The sequence below is a fragment of the Seriola aureovittata genome, chromosome 10, assembly GCF_021018895.1.
Source record: "Seriola aureovittata isolate HTS-2021-v1 ecotype China chromosome 10, ASM2101889v1, whole genome shotgun sequence".
Taxonomy (NCBI): Eukaryota; Metazoa; Chordata; class Actinopteri; order Carangiformes; family Carangidae; genus Seriola; species Seriola aureovittata.
Genome location: NC_079373.1, coordinates 13,365,673 through 13,384,242, shown reverse-complemented (window position 1 = coordinate 13,384,242; position 18,570 = coordinate 13,365,673). Strand labels below are relative to the sequence as shown.

At 37.4% G+C, this 18,570-nt stretch overlaps 1 protein-coding gene across 1 annotated transcript in view; it reads right to left on the bottom strand.

Annotated features, from left to right (window-relative positions):
• The window catches only part of sema4ba (sema domain, immunoglobulin domain (Ig), transmembrane domain (TM) and short cytoplasmic domain, (semaphorin) 4Ba), a 64,364-nt gene extending 62,253 nt beyond the window's left edge, over positions 1–2,111 (bottom strand). Inside the window, exon 1 of the mRNA XM_056387078.1 lies at positions 2,067–2,111. The gene's annotated coding sequence lies outside the window, so the exon portion shown is untranslated. The remainder of the gene's footprint in view (positions 1–2,066) is intronic.
• Between the last annotated feature and the right edge of the window lie 16,459 nt (positions 2,112–18,570).

Below are 18,570 nucleotides of genomic sequence, written 5' to 3'. Positions count from 1 at the left end.
TTCACGAGAATGGGACGGACAGACGGACGGACAACCCGAAAACCTAATGCCTCCGGCTCTGTTGCCAGCACAGGGGCATAAAGAAAGGTCCAAAAAGCATTTTTTATGTAGGTCTAATTAGGAAACCCGCAGGCTGCTCGATATTCCAGTGCAGGTTAAACTCCCATTGGCAGCCAATGTGAAAATGACTCAGTCTGCATCATCCAAACCTGGCTTCACTGTAATTTAATGTTACATTTAAAATACATTTAGCTGCCAACCTGAGTCATCTAAAAACAATAGAAAAAGAAAGTGCACTGAGTTGAATAGAAACAGAGACCAAGTAGTGCTTTGAAATCACAAAGCAGTAATATAATTTCTGTGCGATTTGGCGATTTACCAGTAATGTGTATGTCACTACAGTTTCAGTCTCGATACTTCGTAAACAGGAGTGACAAGGGATTTACCTGTGTCATTTGAACGCGTCAAATGTAGGAGGAACACGTGTTCAGTAGACCTGTGTCAAAATTCAAATATCAAAGTGCTCAACACTGTGTATGATGCTGTGTAACATGAATTCAGCCTAATGGCCTTTCTTGTGTCCTAAGGCTACTGCAGAAAACCAAAACCCTCCACTGATATTTCACAGGTAAAGCTGAAATAACTAGAAAGACACCCTTGAATCTTAACTTTCTGACAGTTTTTCTACCATGACAACGGCCAGAGTTAGCTTCACGAACACTGTGGATGAAAAACAATGACTTTAAAGAGAAAAGGGGGATTTCACTAAGGATCTACACATGACAGAAGCTGAAACGAATGTATTCTGAAGTAACTGAATACCGTACCAAAGCCAAGAATTAGGCCCGCAGCACAACATCACACATAGCACCTAGGCCTATTGACTATCAGTAGCCTGAAGGGGCGTTGTGATGAAGTTTCAGTCAGAATCAGAGTACAAAGTACTACCAAAGTACAAGACAGTGGGATATATTTGCCTTTAGTCTCTGGTTGTGGATTTTGGAAACAGCATATATCCACTTACAGAGCTGTATACGGATCAAACAAAATACTTTCTGTTTGACCAGACTTCAGGCACACTCTAACTGGCCAAAGTAAAGGGAGTGGGAATATGTCCTGACACAGGTTAAATACTTCACTTTTACAGATGTTACGGCCAAAAAACTCAAACCACATCTATTATGCTTCTAGACGTGCTTTTTTTTCTTGTTTTCAGTGCTAGCCCATCAAGTAGCATTATGTAACATAAACTGCCACTGGCTTGTAAATCAAAATAAGGATATTTACAAGCTGAAATGCAATTGTACTTTTACTTTAATAACTTTTGATTCTCCTGTACTGCAGCCCTCGTCTTGGCTGACTACATTGCTGGATAGTTTTTTATGATTTCTTAACTGAATTTCTAAGTTTAAAACATTTAAAAGAACTTACATAAAATGAGTTATAAGATCACTTGTAACTGCTGACTACTTGAGGAAATTGTCTCTCTTCTCAAACTCACAAGACCTAAGACCTACAGTGTGTCTGCCTGTGAAACTGGCTGCAAATCTGTATCTAGACCTAGACTAATATATAATATATCGATAATCTTCAGCACTGTAACTCTATTGTGATAGAAGGAAATTTCACAAGCCAGCAGAAAATCGGGATCCGGTATCTGAAGAACAACAGCTCCACTGTCTCAGATTCCAAGTTTTTTATCTGTGTCTCCAGTTTTAACAGCTCGATGATATAATGCAAACAAGAAACTATTAAAGGCACAAAACATGGCAATATTTCAGAAAACACATTTCTAATAACATGACATTTCAGAAGACATGTTAAGAAAACACTGCATTTCTGAAAAAAGTATGGTGTATGATGATGGTGGTGATGGTCGTGTGCGACAGCACCTGGCTGAGCACTCAGTATGGAGTGACTACAACCAAACTCCTCTCCCGTTATTCCGTCGAATTTTAACCGGGCTAGTAAAATAACTAGCTTGTTAATTAGATTATGAATGTATTGTAAAAACTGATGACAGTGTTCCAAGATGGCACTCATTCATTTCAACAAAAACTTCTCACCTGGCAGATTAACCAAAGACACTCTTCATTCTGCACTTTTGGGCCATAGCGCATCGACATTTGTATCTTTCTCCGGCTGAGCTGGTCAACGGCTTGTCCAGTATCCTGAAACAGTGATTATGAATCATTACTAATGGCTTTTGAATATGAGATTCTTAGTGCCTTTAAAAATCATTAATAGACTGTGCTATTTAATTTATTTCCTCAACATGAGTTTCTTCTATGTTTAGCTTATCCATACATGGATTTTCATCCACTGCAAAAAGATCTTCACACAAACTTCATTTCAAGCCTGCACTAGCTCTATAATTTATTATTTATTCTTTTCAGGTCATGGTCTGACTAACAAACAGGATAAGCTGGAATGACTAGTGTGATCCAGTTTGGAATATCCATATACTGTAGCTATTCTATACTACGTTAGGAAATAAATACACAAAATCAAAGACGCATGGCCACCCTTGGAGCAATGATTAGTGAGTGCATACAACTGATAGCATCAGATTTTGCATCAGAGTCACACACGTGTGCACACAAAGACACACACTCTATATCAAAGAGCCCTTCTTGAGGCTTTGCATAGCAAACAGGTGCTAGATTAAATCAGAAGGACAGAGACAAAAGCTCAGTGTCTGTTACTTGGCTTGTCACCACAGAAGTCAAGTCAAAGCCTGAAACGATAAAGCTAGTCTCATGTTTAAAAGCAAGGAGAGTTAAAAAGACACATGTGAATGCCAAATGGAGACAAATAAATCAAATCTACTGACTGCTCAAAAGCCAAGAAACTGAGGTAGCAGAGATGATTTCCATGCACTGTATCAGGACTAATATCAACTGTAGTTCGAGCAAAGACCATGAACACACAAAGCAATTAGGGAATTAAAAGATGGTGTATCCACCATTCTGTGGGTGAAAAAAACACAGTCGATCCAATCAAACTCCTACCAGACTTAACACAGAGACAAAAGTGGCAGAAAATACTTTTTCAGAACACCATCACACATTAATGACTAGGGGTAACTATGACTACAACTAATAATTTTTTCTCACTTTTGATTAATTTGTGGATTATTTCTTTGAATAATAGATTTGTTTTGTCAGTAAAATGTCTGAACAAATCCAAACAGATGTCTTAATGTTGCTTAATTTATCTAACCAACAGTCCAAACCCAACAGATACTCACTTTACTATATACAGTTTATGACTTCACATTTGAGAAGCTGGAACCAGCAAATATATGGAAACATTTTCTTTTTAAAAACAACCGTGAAGAGTGAAATGATGAATCAATAAGCAACATAGCACTTCGTTGTTGCAGCTATAAACATTGTGATAACACAAGGTTAGATAATAAGCTTTGCAACATTATCCAATTTCAGAGGTTAGTGTGGACATAACTAACTCAATAACTTTTTTTTGCTGCAGGTGGGTTCACTATCCCTATTACCCCCCATGTGTGCACTCGGATGAAAGTCCCTGACACTGTGGTCGTAAATATTGCATTAAGCTTTAAGGCGCTGGTTCTTCTGAGAACAAAAGGAGTAAATCAACAACAAAGTCATGGGCAGGACAGGTCTGCACCTGTACAGCTGGGTGCTGCAGGCCGTGACATCATGCAGAGTAACACAATCTCCAGACAGCACTGAGCAATATCAGCCCAAAGGGGTGTCATGGTCCAAACCAGGAACACTCTTTAGTACAAAAACAGCTCTGTAGCTTTTAAGTTTTTCATATTTCACCTCTCCATAATAATATATTTTCAAGCATTGGACACAAAGCGTTGGCTCTTTACTTGTGTCCAGTGGTTTCAGTCAAGGTTATTGTCACACTGTCATGCAGAGCTGTATCTTGAGAGCAGCCAGACCAATGAATTTTCTACTTCCATCCTGCGTCATCTGTTCAGTGTCTGTCTCGGGCAAACAGCGTCTCATGTATACCAAAGCCTCCCTAAACACATCAATCATGATAAACTCACAGAGGTTATCTATGGCTCTCTGAATTTGTAGCTGCAACTAAATAAAATTTGGAATTTTTCACCCTTGGTTTCTGGATAAAATGATTATGCTGTTTCATGGCTGAAGTCAAGCCATGACTTTGAAATGCTTTTATCGACACAGTAAAAGATTACCTGCAGTACGATTACTGTAGTGAATGCTAAAATGCAAAACAATGAATAAGTAAATGACAATTTAGGAAAAAAAAAAAAACTTGTAGTGTTACTCAAACATACCTGAATGACAAGAAATTTGCATTTTGAGATCTACTTGAAACGATTAAAAATGAAGCAAAATCATTCACTTTAATGTTAATTTTCATCACATTATCATTTTCAAATGTAACACCCTCTCTGTGCTTTTGCCTGTTGTTGCTAATGAGTGACATCACTGTTACCTTCAGCAACTCTAAGTAAATGTTTGTGTTAGACTGCACTGCATTATTTTAAAGAAAAGTGTACAAAATATATTGCTACAAGACTACTGAAAAAAACATTACCAGAGCTTAATTGATGTCTGTCTGACACCATCTTAACAACAACTGGAAAATGTATCTTACAAAAGATGGTATTCATTAGACAACTATTGTGCTGGATTGTGTTTGTGTACAGAGGTTGCTTTTATTGTGCACACCCCTGCAAGATACAGTCATCTTATGCTGCACCCAGATCTCAAAGTAGACTGCAGTGAATTATGCCATATGATGATGGATTGGGTTCCCTCTAGTGGCCTCCTGAACACACCTCTGTGAACAACCTGGAGGTTTTCTCTCAGTCCCAAACATTGCTCCTTAGATAAAAGGCTTTGCTGCTTTTCTCTGTTTCATGTCACTGTAAATTTAATAAAGGCTTTGGGCTTTCTGGACCATTTGTCAGAAAAGTACACTGAAGACATTACTCTGGGCTCTGAGACCAGCTGAGGGGTATTTCTCATTATGGTTGCAGAAATGTATAGACTAAATGGTTAATCAATGTCCCAAAAATAATCAATTAATTAATCAATATCTTAACATAATACAGCCTTAATGAATGCTACTGTTTCTCATTTTGTCTCAACATATAGTCTCAGCTGTTGTGTAATTAAAAGGTCTATGAAGCTGTTAAAGTTAATTACATACCAGTTCTGATGTATTAGTTTGTAGCAATAAGACCAACTGACTGCACCACTTACCATCATTTAATTAACCTATTAAGATAAAAGTAAAGAGGACGGCATGCAGCTGAACCCCATGTCTTTCTCTCACTCACACTCACACACACACACAAAATGTAAATGGTGTATGAAATACTGAATGCCCTCAACACTGTCTTTCAGGTGAGAGCAGTACTGCCATATTACTAATTCCTTCCTTAAACATAGACAGATGATGGTGAGCAACCCTTAGCAGTACACCTGAAACTATGAGTCCATTAATCAATAAGTGGATTACCAGAAAATTGGAAAACTTTTCTGATAAGCAATTAATCGTTTGTGTCCCCTCTGTAAGCAAATCTGTCAAACATTTAGCCGTGTCAGCTTCTTAAATGTGAGTATTTTCAGCTTTTCTCTGTTTAATTTCAATGTAAGCTGACTGTGTTTGGGTTTAAGAGGTTTGGTCAGTCAACACAACACATTTGAAGATGTTATCTTCGATTGCGCTGGTTTGTTGGCAGGAAGCTGGTGAGGAACCATTTCTTTGACACTGCACTAGTTTATTATAGTGCCTCCAGGAGGGGCTGGGGCCTGGGAGGGATATCATAGACCTCTTCATGTATGCATGTATGCATGTGTTATGTGCCCCCCTACTGACCTCTGCATTGGCAGGTGAAGAGAAGTGTGTTAAGGGTGAGGCATATGGCAAGTGTTTAAAATGTGCTCTGAATGAACTTGAAGCTAATGTTAGAGTCAGCCTGTCTGCATGCGAGGCATGAATGGAGGTGAAAACCCATACTCTTGAGCTGAAAAGATTTCCACTTGAGCCAAAAAAAAAAAAAAAAAAAAACTTATTCCAAGCTGTATGAGTGACATCTTAAATGTAGCAGCCATTTTAAAAAGGCACTACAGAAACACTGGTTGATCAATTTAAGTTCTACAATACAGCAATAAATCCTTTCTAAAAAAATCTATTGGGGAATAATTGGAGATGAATTTATCGTTCAGCAATATAATTGTATTGCTCATGGCTAAAGCCTCCCTATTCTACACTTCTTCGATCCACTCAGGCTCTTGAACTTAAAAACTGTTAAAAAAGTTAAAGTGTACTTTAGAATATTGCAAACCTAATGGCTCTAATTTAAAATATTTAAAATTGGGGACAAATGCGAGTCTCTAAATATATTAATAATACGGCATTGAATCAGCTAACAAGCAGGAGACAACAATCGCTACTAGTGTTTATTCACTTTCCTACAACAACGGCCACACAGGAGGCCATTTAAGTTAGCCAGGAGTTGTGAGTCAGAAATAACGTTACCACAATATTTACACAAATATAAGTAAAGTGAAGCCAAGTATAAGTAATATGGAGAGTGGCAGGTATCAGGGTGGTGGGTTCAAGATGAGTTACGCGTCCGTTTCTTAACGTCAGACAACATTTTAAAACCTCCGCAGCAACTTTCACACTCACCGCGGCCGTGAAGACATTTTCAGGATCGTCGTAGACTCTTCTGTCCGACTGAAATGAAAAATTTTCCGTCCGCAGCACAGCAGCAGAAAATACTTCACAAAACTGCGTCCTAGGCGTCCTCAACCAAACAAATATGGCAGCCGGAAATGACATGTGTCTTCAATCATTTACAATCAACTATAGTAACAACAAAAAGGCAATGAGAACTTATAATATATATATATTTTTTATGGTATACACTGAGTGTATTGGTTTAATGTACATTTCGTTTTATTTATATTGTATTTAATATATAGCATACATTTACATATATGCTTGCTATATCCCTGATATAATCCGTTTTTATATACTACATATTTTATATGTAACCTATATTGTTGTGTTAATGGAGTTTTATAAAGATTGTTGTGTTAATGGAGTTTTATAAAGATTAGAGACAGCTTCAAATGGAGGACATTTGTATGTATATTGGCTTCATAATATCTATCTATCTATCTATCTATCTATCTATCTATCTATCTATCTATCTATCTATCTAGGTGGAGAATATCTACAATCCTCATTTCACCCTGGAGTAGCAGTTATTGATGTTGTTGTATGCTGCAGCCAGGGTTCAGGTTCAGATTCAGGTTTGTTTCTTTTCATTTAAAAAAATGTCGTTCCTCCTGGACCTCAGTGCAAGATAGAACAGACATATAAGCACCACACAGTCTTAAGGGTAAGAGTGAGCAGTCTTACATTAGCAGTCTTTGACTGTCTATGATCACAGCCTTATCATCAAGGTCCTAAACACCCCATGAACCTAAAGAAGTTTTTTAAAACAGATCACCAGTGCCACCTACTGGAATATTTTTGACAGCACATGGTCACATAGGCATCAATACAATGGCTCAAAACTGAGTTCACGCATCTGACTGCTGCCTTCACTATAATCATCATAACAGAGAAGAACAATGTTTATTTCACCATTTTACCAATGCTACAACTCAGTAATATTTAACCTGTACCACCAATGAAGTACAGAAAAAATGTACATGTATTTTGGGGATAATGGAAATACATCACTCTGATGTGACGTTTTCATAAGATAACTGGCTCTCATGCATGATAAACCTGTTTTTTTATGGTTAGACTAAACACAGTCCCACTCACTGTAATTCAGTCCTACTGTCAGGGTTAAAATCTCACTCACAGATCAAGTCACTTCATGCTCATGCTGAAAACCTAGTAAGGCTCAAAACACAAGCAAGAACATTTACACACATCTGTTTAAAATGAATATCTGTAATGATAAAAACCAGTAAAATGTGATGATATTTATTTAGTATAGGGGATATCAAAATAAGTATTTTGGTCAAAAATCATACAGAATGTTTTTTGATACAAATATTTTTTTCATTCTTAAATTCAGTGTGCTTTAAAATGTAGCCTGAGCACAAGATCAGTGAAGGCAGAATTACTAATTTAAAAATAGCAGAATGAGCAGAGAGGTGTATTGAATTCCAACAAGCTGCCGTACTAAAACAGGCAAAATATACAGGATTCAAGATATACAGGATAAGCATCTTTTATCCTTATAAAATCGAATCATATAGTAACTCACTAGATGAAAGTACGTTACAGCTCTTAAAATCTCTTTCACACCCAATATAACTACAGAATCAGATACAACAAATAATAATTTTAGAGCCTGTGTGTTTTATCTTGAGGAGGAAGCATGTCTCCAGCCCTTCAAAGAACTAATCTCCCACCTCCCTTCATCATTACTTTACAGGGAATAACAACACCTACTAAGAAAATGGCTAAAGATGCACATGACCCGTCTGGAAACAGGAATAATGCACAGTGTGCCTAGCTTTGAAGAGATGTGTGTTTCAATCCTATTTCTTTGGTCACAGAGTCAAAAAAAGTTATGTATTTCTATACAAAATTATCAACATTATTTCCATGTACATTATTTTTTTAATCACCTATTAAATAGCAAAGAAAATGCTACCAAAATAACAAAGTAAGCAATTATTTTAAATATTCATGTGGCACCATATGGCAAGAGGACAAGTATACAGTCAGTACAAGAGTAAACTATGTGTTTTAGTTCATTGGGATCATAGTTAAATATTTTTTAGATAAAATACTGCAGCCCCCTATATTTTGTGTGATTCTCTGCATAAACAAGAGGCAAAGAGCAAGAGTGGGGGGATCTAAGCCATTTTTTTTTTATCTCTCACTTGGTGGGTGAGAGTTGGCAGCCCTGTCATGTTCAACCAATAGTAGAAAAGTTTTCCTTTCTCTCTTTTTGTGTGAATCTGCAGGGAATAGCACCTCTTTGAGGAAGCACTGGCTAAGCAGTAGTAGCACTGGATGCAATCCACAGCATATAATGCATGGTCATTGTTAAATGACCAATGGAAGGTATCAGTAAAAAGCCAATACAGGTGATACAGTTCCTGTGTTTTAGAGGTTCATCAAATAATAATGCTTAGGCCTAGTATATACAGTACCTCTGAGTAACTCTTAATGCAGTGCAAGCTACATTTCATGCTCCACAAGATTTCTAGACATGTAATATGAATATCCTTAAGTATGTAATACTTAACTAACCTTGCAAAACCATGTGAACTCATTACGCAAGTAACTGTTCTTCATACATGACCTGAGCTATTCGGCTCGATATCTGGAGCAGTTGTCAGAGCAGCAAGTTCTTAATAAAACGATAAGAAAAGGATTTTCAAAGTGAACCCCATTCTTGACCTTGTTTGTTGAGATGGAACTGACTTCTTTCCTTGGAGGAAAAAGATGGAAAATGATCTAATTATGAGATTCAATAATAACCTGTAAGGCACTGAGAAATCATTGAAATCCTTCTGTAATTATCAAAACCTTTTTTTTTTTCAATAAAAAGATATCAGATGCCTACACCTACAAAAAATATATATTCTTTTGGAAATTATGTGTAAAAGAGATTAATTAAACTAAAGGTTTCTGACTGTTATCAGACCAGGGAAACCAGCAAACATGAAATTTTAATTAAGACATTTTGAATGTAATTTGTCATGTCTACACTAAAAAGTATTAAATACACTTTTTGAGTCAGATTTATAAATTACGCCAATAAGTGTATTATGTCAGCAATTATTGAACTCAGTATCGTGGAAATTTGCCATAGAATTCAATTTCTAGTTTAAGAGTGCCTTTTATCTGTTTTATGAGGGATCTTGGCAGGGTTTCCAGTATTTCATAGCTTGAATACTGTACATTCAAGGTGGTGCCTTAATTTGAAATTAAAACTTGACTGTGCAGCCATAATAAAAAATAAGTGCTTTATGCAACCATAGAGCCAGCAAATCATGTGTGAATTTCCATAAACTGCACTCAAACAATCATAGGAGTGTTTATCATGGTTTTGTATTAGTGCTCAAAGTGCATTTTTTCTTTTCAAAATAAGAGTGTGCTGCTTGTCTAAGATTAACAATCAATCCTCCAACTGCATTTCAAGAAATAAGTTAGTTGGACGAAAATTATCAGGATCAAATAATGTGCTAATGTCATGTGTGAGCCGGGATTAGTTAAACTACATTTGAAGAGTGAAACGTTTCTTACCAAAAGACAATGAGTCTAAAGTGTGAAAGACATGTTGAGGGCCTTTACTACAGAGCCTTAATGTTTTGTAACATCCATTTACATCAGCAGGCACTGCTTTCTTCTTCTACAGTTTTATTTCTCATTGCTACCTTTTACAGCACAAAACCACCATCAACTACTGCTTTCCTCTGCAGACCTAATGTGCATCACATCATATGTTCATGTGCACAGGTACATCCTCATGTGCTGCTGAGAGAAAGACTCAGGAACCTGCTCATCAAAACATTGCTCTACAGCACAACTAGTGGACAAAAACACTTGTGAGGTTCCTTTAACATCAAATAAAACAAGCAAATACACCATGGTATATTGCACTGTAGGTTTAACAGCATCATTGTGCATGCATGACTTCTATCTATGCAGGTTTTTCCCTTTTTAATAAAACTTTCAATTCTCAATATGTTATAATCATCTAATTAAAACATGTGTAGAATATTTTTGTAAGTAATAATAATTAGGTAGTATCCTGCAGTTACAAAAAATGATTGTGAGGTTGATTTCTTTCTTTTTTTTTTACCTTCAAAGAAAAGTTGCATGCTCAAACTCAGATTACATTATGCAAACAGTAAACTTATTTTCAATTTAATTACTTAATCTTCTTTTAAAGTTCAGGCAATTTTCCTAATGAAAGAATGTTGTAAATTCAACATTTTGTTTTCATTGAGAGCAAAAACAACATGCACACTATGGATGATGGTGAATAACAGGCTTTTGAGGAGGGACATGAATTAACTATGTAATTAACTAATGTAAAATTAATCTGAAAAGAGTAATCCAGTGCCACACAAGCAAATTAATTCTTAGTCAATCTAATGGATGTCAGTATATTCTCAAGTCAGTCCGTAAGGCCAAGGGTACTGTTGTCTACACTGTGCAAACCTGCATCCTGACATTGCATACAGTTTATGAAACATGCCCACGGTGCTATCTGGACACGAGGAAAACAATTTTTCAGAGCTGAATAGGTTTGATACGCTCTGTACCAGCAGCCAGTGATTAAGATTTGACTGATGTGATAATGATTTAATGACTATGACAAAGTAATTTAGTGCAGAGTCAAAACCAAATTCTCATAGAAATATGTGTGATGCTAAATTGCTTGAAAGGCACATATGAGTCTAGTGGGGGTCCATGCATAATCCAAGTTCTTTTAGTACCCTGTACTGGGGAAGGCTGTGGGTCTATCCAAACAATTTCAGAGGGTTTTTTTTTATTTAAGACATCAAATATAAGAACATATTCTTTCTTCACATTTCACTGGCTTATGAAATATCAGCTTAAGTGGTGTGTTTTATTGTGTTGTTTTAACCAGGGTGGGCACTTATTGTCAGTATTTTTATTTACTCAGACAGTTCATTTGGTAAGCAAAAAGGGAGAAAGAGTAGAGGACACACTGCACAAGACAGTTCTAATGGGATTCAATCCTCTGCCAGCAATGGGCTATCATACCAAAAGCTGCCCCCATCTTCCTCTCCTGCTTTTAGTTCATCAGATAAATTTCTGTGTTGTGCATACTAAACTCGCTTGCATTGCTAAAAAAATATTATTCTACAATGAGTGTGTTTTAGGTGTCTATCGGAGACCTGCAACACCACCTGACTATTCCTTCTCCACTTGGTTTCTCTCCTGCTTCTCAGCTCCCCCTGTTGCTTGTTCTCTGTGGACATCATTGATAATGCTATCAATTTGTGAACACTTTTCTGGTGGTCCAGGTGCATACCATCGATTTGCTTTTATTATGTACTAGAAAGTGGACAGATGAGAGAAGATTAGAGATTGGGAATGTCATCAAACATAGGCGCTTGACTGTAGATGAACTGGGAATGCTGGTGTTAGTCATTGCCTTGAAGGGGAACACCACCAATTTTACTCATCCAAGTCTGTTTGCAGGTCTTGGGGAAAATTACTGTGTATGTGAAAAAGGGAGTTGCATGAAATGTGATGAACTACCTCAAGTGATGTCACGTGAGTCAGCGTCAGTTGGGTCTGAAGAATACAAGTTTGAAAATGACAAAAAATCTGGGGGTGTGGAGTTAGAAAGATGTGAGGTCACTAGCCTCTAAGATCTCTTTAGCCCATTACTCATCTCTGTTTCAGGGTAGTGGCTTGCTGCTACAATAGCCGCTACTAGCATAACACATAAAAATTTCTGACAAAACTTTCATCGGTCAAGCTACATTGTGGGTAATGTTAAGTGCCAGGTTTTGACAAGGAAGAAGTCAACGTACAATACAAAAGACGACATGTCTGTTGCTTCTGCATCCATTTTGATCCTTTTCTGTCTATTGTGAGTCTGACAATCTTTAGAAGTGCAATGCTAAATCTATGGGGTACTCTTTTATCCCCTAGACCTCCGGGGCACCCATGTACTATCCATTCCTCACAAATGCTTGCTGATTTTGATCTTTAACCTTATTCTTTCTCTTCAAAGAGGTCCTAGCACAGTACCACCTCTCCCTGCTAAAGAAGAGCCTAGGCTTCATCAAAGTAGGAGAAGCAATCAAACCCTCTGGACTGGCAACTACCCGAGGTAGTGTAAGAGGGAGAAATGGCTAACTTAAGGGACAGTATCATACACTTCCCAGTTGCAGAACTATGCCAGACACAGCAATAATCATGGAATTAAGGCAAACTTAATTGTCTGAAAAGCATTTTGCGTTCAAAACAATGGTCCTGCTGAGCAAAACCCAAATTTCCTCTCAAAATTTGTTACATAGGACTCCAGAAGGCTAAGCTGGTTTGACCAGTCTCTGGCCCAACCCCAGTAATATTTGCAGGCTTCCTCTGGTTACCACGTGTTTAATGTCACAACACTATGAACTGTGGGTAATTCCCACAGGCAAAGTCTGCAGAAATGTGGACATACGGAAAGTGTGCATAAAGGGCTAAAAATGCTGGAGAGAGAGCCTATGTGCACTTGACAATTTGACAGGGGGACAGCCTTAAGACCTGCCTCAAAGTTAAATACAGATTAGATTAGGCCTCTGTTAGTTTCTTCTAGGTTCCACTCACTGAGGTTCCTCCAAAATATAAGGAATGTATAAAGAAGTGTTCAACAAAGTCCAAGCCACAATGGCCTTATAGCTTTCATGCACATCCAGTACTCAGGAACCTTAAGGTCTCCATGGTCTCATATTTTTAATTGCATTTGCAGGCAGTGGGCAGATAGATACACCTACACCCGAGGTTAAGGCATTCTCCCATTGGTCAACAGCGTCTTCTTGCAGCAAGCGTCAAAGGTTCTTGTGTTTTTTTCAATTCCTGCAGGGATTTCACAATGTACTTGGCTGGTCCCATTAATGTACTTGCCTCTCATTCTGTTCCTTGAAAGTGGTCATCAAAGGCTACGTAGGCTTTCTGAGACCTCAAGTAGTATTTTATCTCAGCCCCCATCCTTGTCAGGCCATATCCAACCTTTTAGTTTGTGGCTGTAGTTGATGCTCCATCTGTGGAAGTGGGAAGTCTCTTATTCCAATGTTCAGCCCAGAATGATAGTCTCCAAAACAGACATAACTGCAATCAAGCTCCTTCATTTTGGTCATGACTCCAGCCTCACCTGCCTTTTGAGTACCAGTTTTCATACTGGCTTTGTTGAGACATTGTTTCTGGAAGCTGTCACCCAAGAACATGTTGCAGCCTGCCAAATCTGCAAGTCTTTATTCCACATTGGGTGTCTGCACAGGCTAAAGAGCAGTCAATGTGTACTTACATTTTGAAGACACATTTTGGGCTGCCCACGGATATCTGCATAGCCTGGACATGTGAAGATGCCGAAATTTCTTGTTAGAAGTCATTGGCAGTTTGGTGAGATTTTAAAACTCTACCAGAAAATACTGACCACCTGGCCGGAGAGTTACGTATGTAAAAGTGTCTCTCCAGGACTACATAGGCCAAGACGTTCTGATGTGGCTCAGTGGTTTTCAAACCATTCTGCAAGAAAACCAAATGACTACAAACACTGTGGTGAAACTCCAACTAGCTCAGGCTGACACCACAACTCTCCTGAGATTCTTCCCTAGCTGCCAACATGAGCCATGCCAAACCTTCCTTCCAGTCCTATTCTATTTTTACACAATAAGCTCTCAAAATTGATTTTTAGTGTCTGGTGGAACCATGTAAGGACCCCCTGACCTGGGCATCCCATAATTCCTACCTTGCAATACTTAAGGCCTGTGCATACAAACAAGAAGGTAATTTGTCCCCTGATCATTTCAGAGTAGATTTAGTTGTTATAAACTGAAAGTGATGCTAAACAACAGGACCTCAGGTTATTTTGCACATTACTGCAAGAAGGTAGTCACCACCTGTCCAGCAAGTAACACATCTTGTATGGATATATGTGAGGCAGCACTGTGCACATGATCAACAAAAAGAACCTAGATTAAAAGATCTTTTAACATTGAATCAACTGCCTCTAGACGAAAGTTAACTACATGTGTGAAAAGTGTTAAGGGTACCCCAATAAAGCTATACACTCTCATCTGTGTTGTCTGAGTTGTCAGGTGAAGATGTTGCAATAAGATCTTCAGGTACTGCATGTGAAGCAGACTCCACCTTCTGCCAAACTGTTACCGAAGATAATGTCAGTTCCCCTCCACTCACAGAACAATATGAACCCTCATGGTAATTTGGTCTTGCATCAGGTCAAAGTCAAGATTGTCACTGTGTAAGAGAAGAGTCAGAATCGTTCAACCAACACTCTTTAAAGGCCCGACTCTGTAGTAAAATAATATAAATACCTCCTTTCATCATCGCCAGGTCTTCACTGCTTCTTTGCCATTACACACACAAGCTCTCACCATACAAATACAGAAATAATCATTTATATCATATAACACAACTCCAGTTGCCAAGGGAAATGTACTGTATTGTACTGTACAAAGACAAGGCGCTGCTTAGGTTGAGTAAAGTAGAGGTAGGTCGAGCAGTTAGTTACCTCTGTGGCTGCCCATTAATCAGCTGAATTGAATAGTCCTAGAGATGTAAACCGGATTCAATCCATGTCAATGCTGTCTAGCAGTTGAACTTCTTGATGCAATAAATAGACAAGGGCACAATTTTGAGTCTCTTACACCAGCAGACTGTGGCACACAGTGTACTGGAGGAACCATTCACTCCTGTCCAGTTCTCCATTGTGCCGTTAATAGCGTTAACCCTCAGTCATCCATATTGTTGTATGGTGTCTTAAAGTCAAACAGACCAACCCTGACGCATTTATCTTTATGAATGAATAATTTGCATCAGTAAATAAGTTTTGTAGGAAATTCTATTCTATCAACATAATGAGGATTTGCTGTTAATTTGAGTTAATATTTGGCAAATTGCAAATATGATGATACTGAATGTATCATTAAAATGTTCACAGATAAGGTATTTTTATTCCATGGAATTATCCAATCTTGTAGTACAATATCCACTTAGTGTAAATACAGTCTAGTAGTATATGGATATCATTTCTAGGAGACAGGGTATGTGACAGATGATGGGTCAAGTTATTTTTCTTCACCTGATCAAAGTTGCGTAAAGTTTTTGTAAAGTGGTGTAATAAATTGGTTCATTTGTTAGAGCTGGAGTTGGTAATTCTGTTAACATTAGCTACTGGGTGATGTCAACAAAAACATTTTAAGTTTTGCATAGATGACATTTCTTGCAGAACCACTGAATTGCATTAAGTGTACCTCATAAACTGGTAACTCAGCATGTTACGTATACCCTAAATAAAGGGCTGGATTCATAATTGAAAGACTTTAATTTGTTGCCTTGAAACCATGGTTTGAAAAATCTTTTTTTTGTACATCACCCATTTGCAGCTTTCAGTTTAGCAACTTGAGCTCCACTTAAAGCTGGTTTAATAGGTACTTTTTCTTTTTAAAAATAGCTTACTCTTCAGAAGCAAGTGCATCACATGGATCTGGCTCATTGTATAAAGCACATCGACAACTGAGCAACAGCAAGAAACTTTGAACATGGGTTGGTAGTTAGTGGTAACCAAGCACCCCTGTCCCCTAAAAATTAAGTTTGTAAGGAAACACAATTACTGCCTGGATCTCTGGCAAAGGTTTTCTGAGTGTAGAAAAGGATGGAGGATGGAGGGTGGATATAAAGACATGGGTTTGTATCTGGTGTGTGGTTTGGCAAACAACAGCACTTTGGTTAGGGAAAGATCATGATGTCAATGAAAGGCCAGTCCTATTCTATCTTGTGCTTCAAGTCACTTTTTTTTCAATATTTTTTTCAATATTTAACCAAGGCCACAATCTTTCACTAACCTTAATTAAGTGCTATGAATGTCTAAAGCAATCATGGATTAGTTTCTACAAGTGGATATTGTAAGGAAAGCAAACTAAGTATGTTGCCAATGAAAATCTTGCAGATAAATTCTCCATGAACATTTTTCAGCTTGCCAGATATAGTTATTAAAAACATTCCCCCATCATGTAACTCAGTTGGCATCATGATTCTTTTAAAATGTATTTCATTTGCAAATTATTATCATATAGAGATCATTTCTAGGAAACAGGCTAGAGCAAAGTCACCAACTCGAAGAATTTGAAATGTAGCCAAGATTTTCTTGATTTTCACACAATTAGAGATTGCTTGATTGTAATTGTGCAATGACCAATGTCCAGACAGTTGGAATAAAAATGAATGATTAGAGTGGGCTGAGGAGCATTAAAAGCCATATTTTAGAGAGCAGGCAAGTTACCTCTATTCAAATAACAGCTCAGTTACAATAGTAGTATTAGCTTGGAAGCAGAAGACAGTACAGCAGCAGAGGAAGCTCCATGAAATTTCACTGTGATCTCCAAAATCAGACAACTGCGTGGCAAAGGAACTTGAAGATGTACATAAACATACTCGCACATTTACGTGCGCTAACTTCTTTAAGATCAAGTTATATATTAATAGATTAAGTTATAAACACTGCCTATTGCAACTGACATGTAAAATTTTAGCTACAGGTTATCTTATTTATATATATTAAACAGAGGCCTACTTGTCAGTCTTTCAAATTATTCTTGGTATGTATCCATTCATCTATGCATGTACTACAAAGGTAACAGAATACAACGGATGCAATGTGATGTGTTTGAAACAAGAGCAGTTTAGGTAGCAACGGGGTGGAAACTGATTTTTACAGTGAAACAGCATTCGTGGTACAAATAACACTGTAAGCACACTTGCATTAGGTTATTCTACAAATTAATAAATTAAAATACAGAATACATATAAAGAAATTCATTCAAAAAAATAACATTCATCAAATTTCTCAGTTTTACTTTTCTGACCCTAATTCCTATTCGGGAGCAAGTTAACACACATCCATAACACTTACTGAGGAAATCAGTCTTCTGGGAACCATGTAAATGCCTTCATCAAACTATAACCTTAGCCTGTGCATTAAGTGAGTCACATGTGCATGTAAAATCAGTGACTGTTGTTCCATAGGTTTATCTCTTAATGCCAAGGTTTGGATTTTTCTACTAAAATAATGTTGAAATATTTCCTAGGCCATGAAGTGACAATAACTGAGTTTAATACAGTGCCCTGTGTAGAGGTGTGTGAGGCTCATTTTTGCTGCATGAAGATGCCTTCAAAAATCTGTAAGATCTGCATGACAGTGTTAAATAAGCATGAATCAAAAAAAAAAAGTATAAAAAAAAAAGTCTTCAGAACTCATCTGTGGAGGTCCAGTAATGATTGTCTGTAACAAACTGGCCACGCCTTGCATTACTTAACTGGATGTAATGGTACTGGCTGTGCTATTGCTATGCCCAGGTTATCGCAACATAGTGCAGTAATAAGATGGGCCTCTTTATCTTAAAATATGTGATATATTTTTGGAATGACTTGACTTTATATTTTGGTCGACATATTTTGCTCTGGACCCCAAAATTGATCATTTGCCAATTCAAAAAATGTGTGAAGCTGAAATATGAATAAATTGTAAATTCAAATTTTGATGAATTTAAGTTTAGGGATGTGCTCCTATGTTTCTGTTTCTGTTATACTGTATATTGTACCCCAATATGGATTGACTTCATCTAGCTTCTATGTAAACAAAGTGAAAAGAAGCTCCAACTTCAGCTCTAACATTCTTACAACTCATTTAGGGTGATGTTTGATTAAAATGTAGATTATACGTAAACTGTGGTGAAGATACATGTAGCTGCGGCGACTCATTACATGATCTTTCATATTGGCCAACACAATTATTATTGTATACCACATGCATCTTTGCTAGAGTAAAGCTGGAAGGTC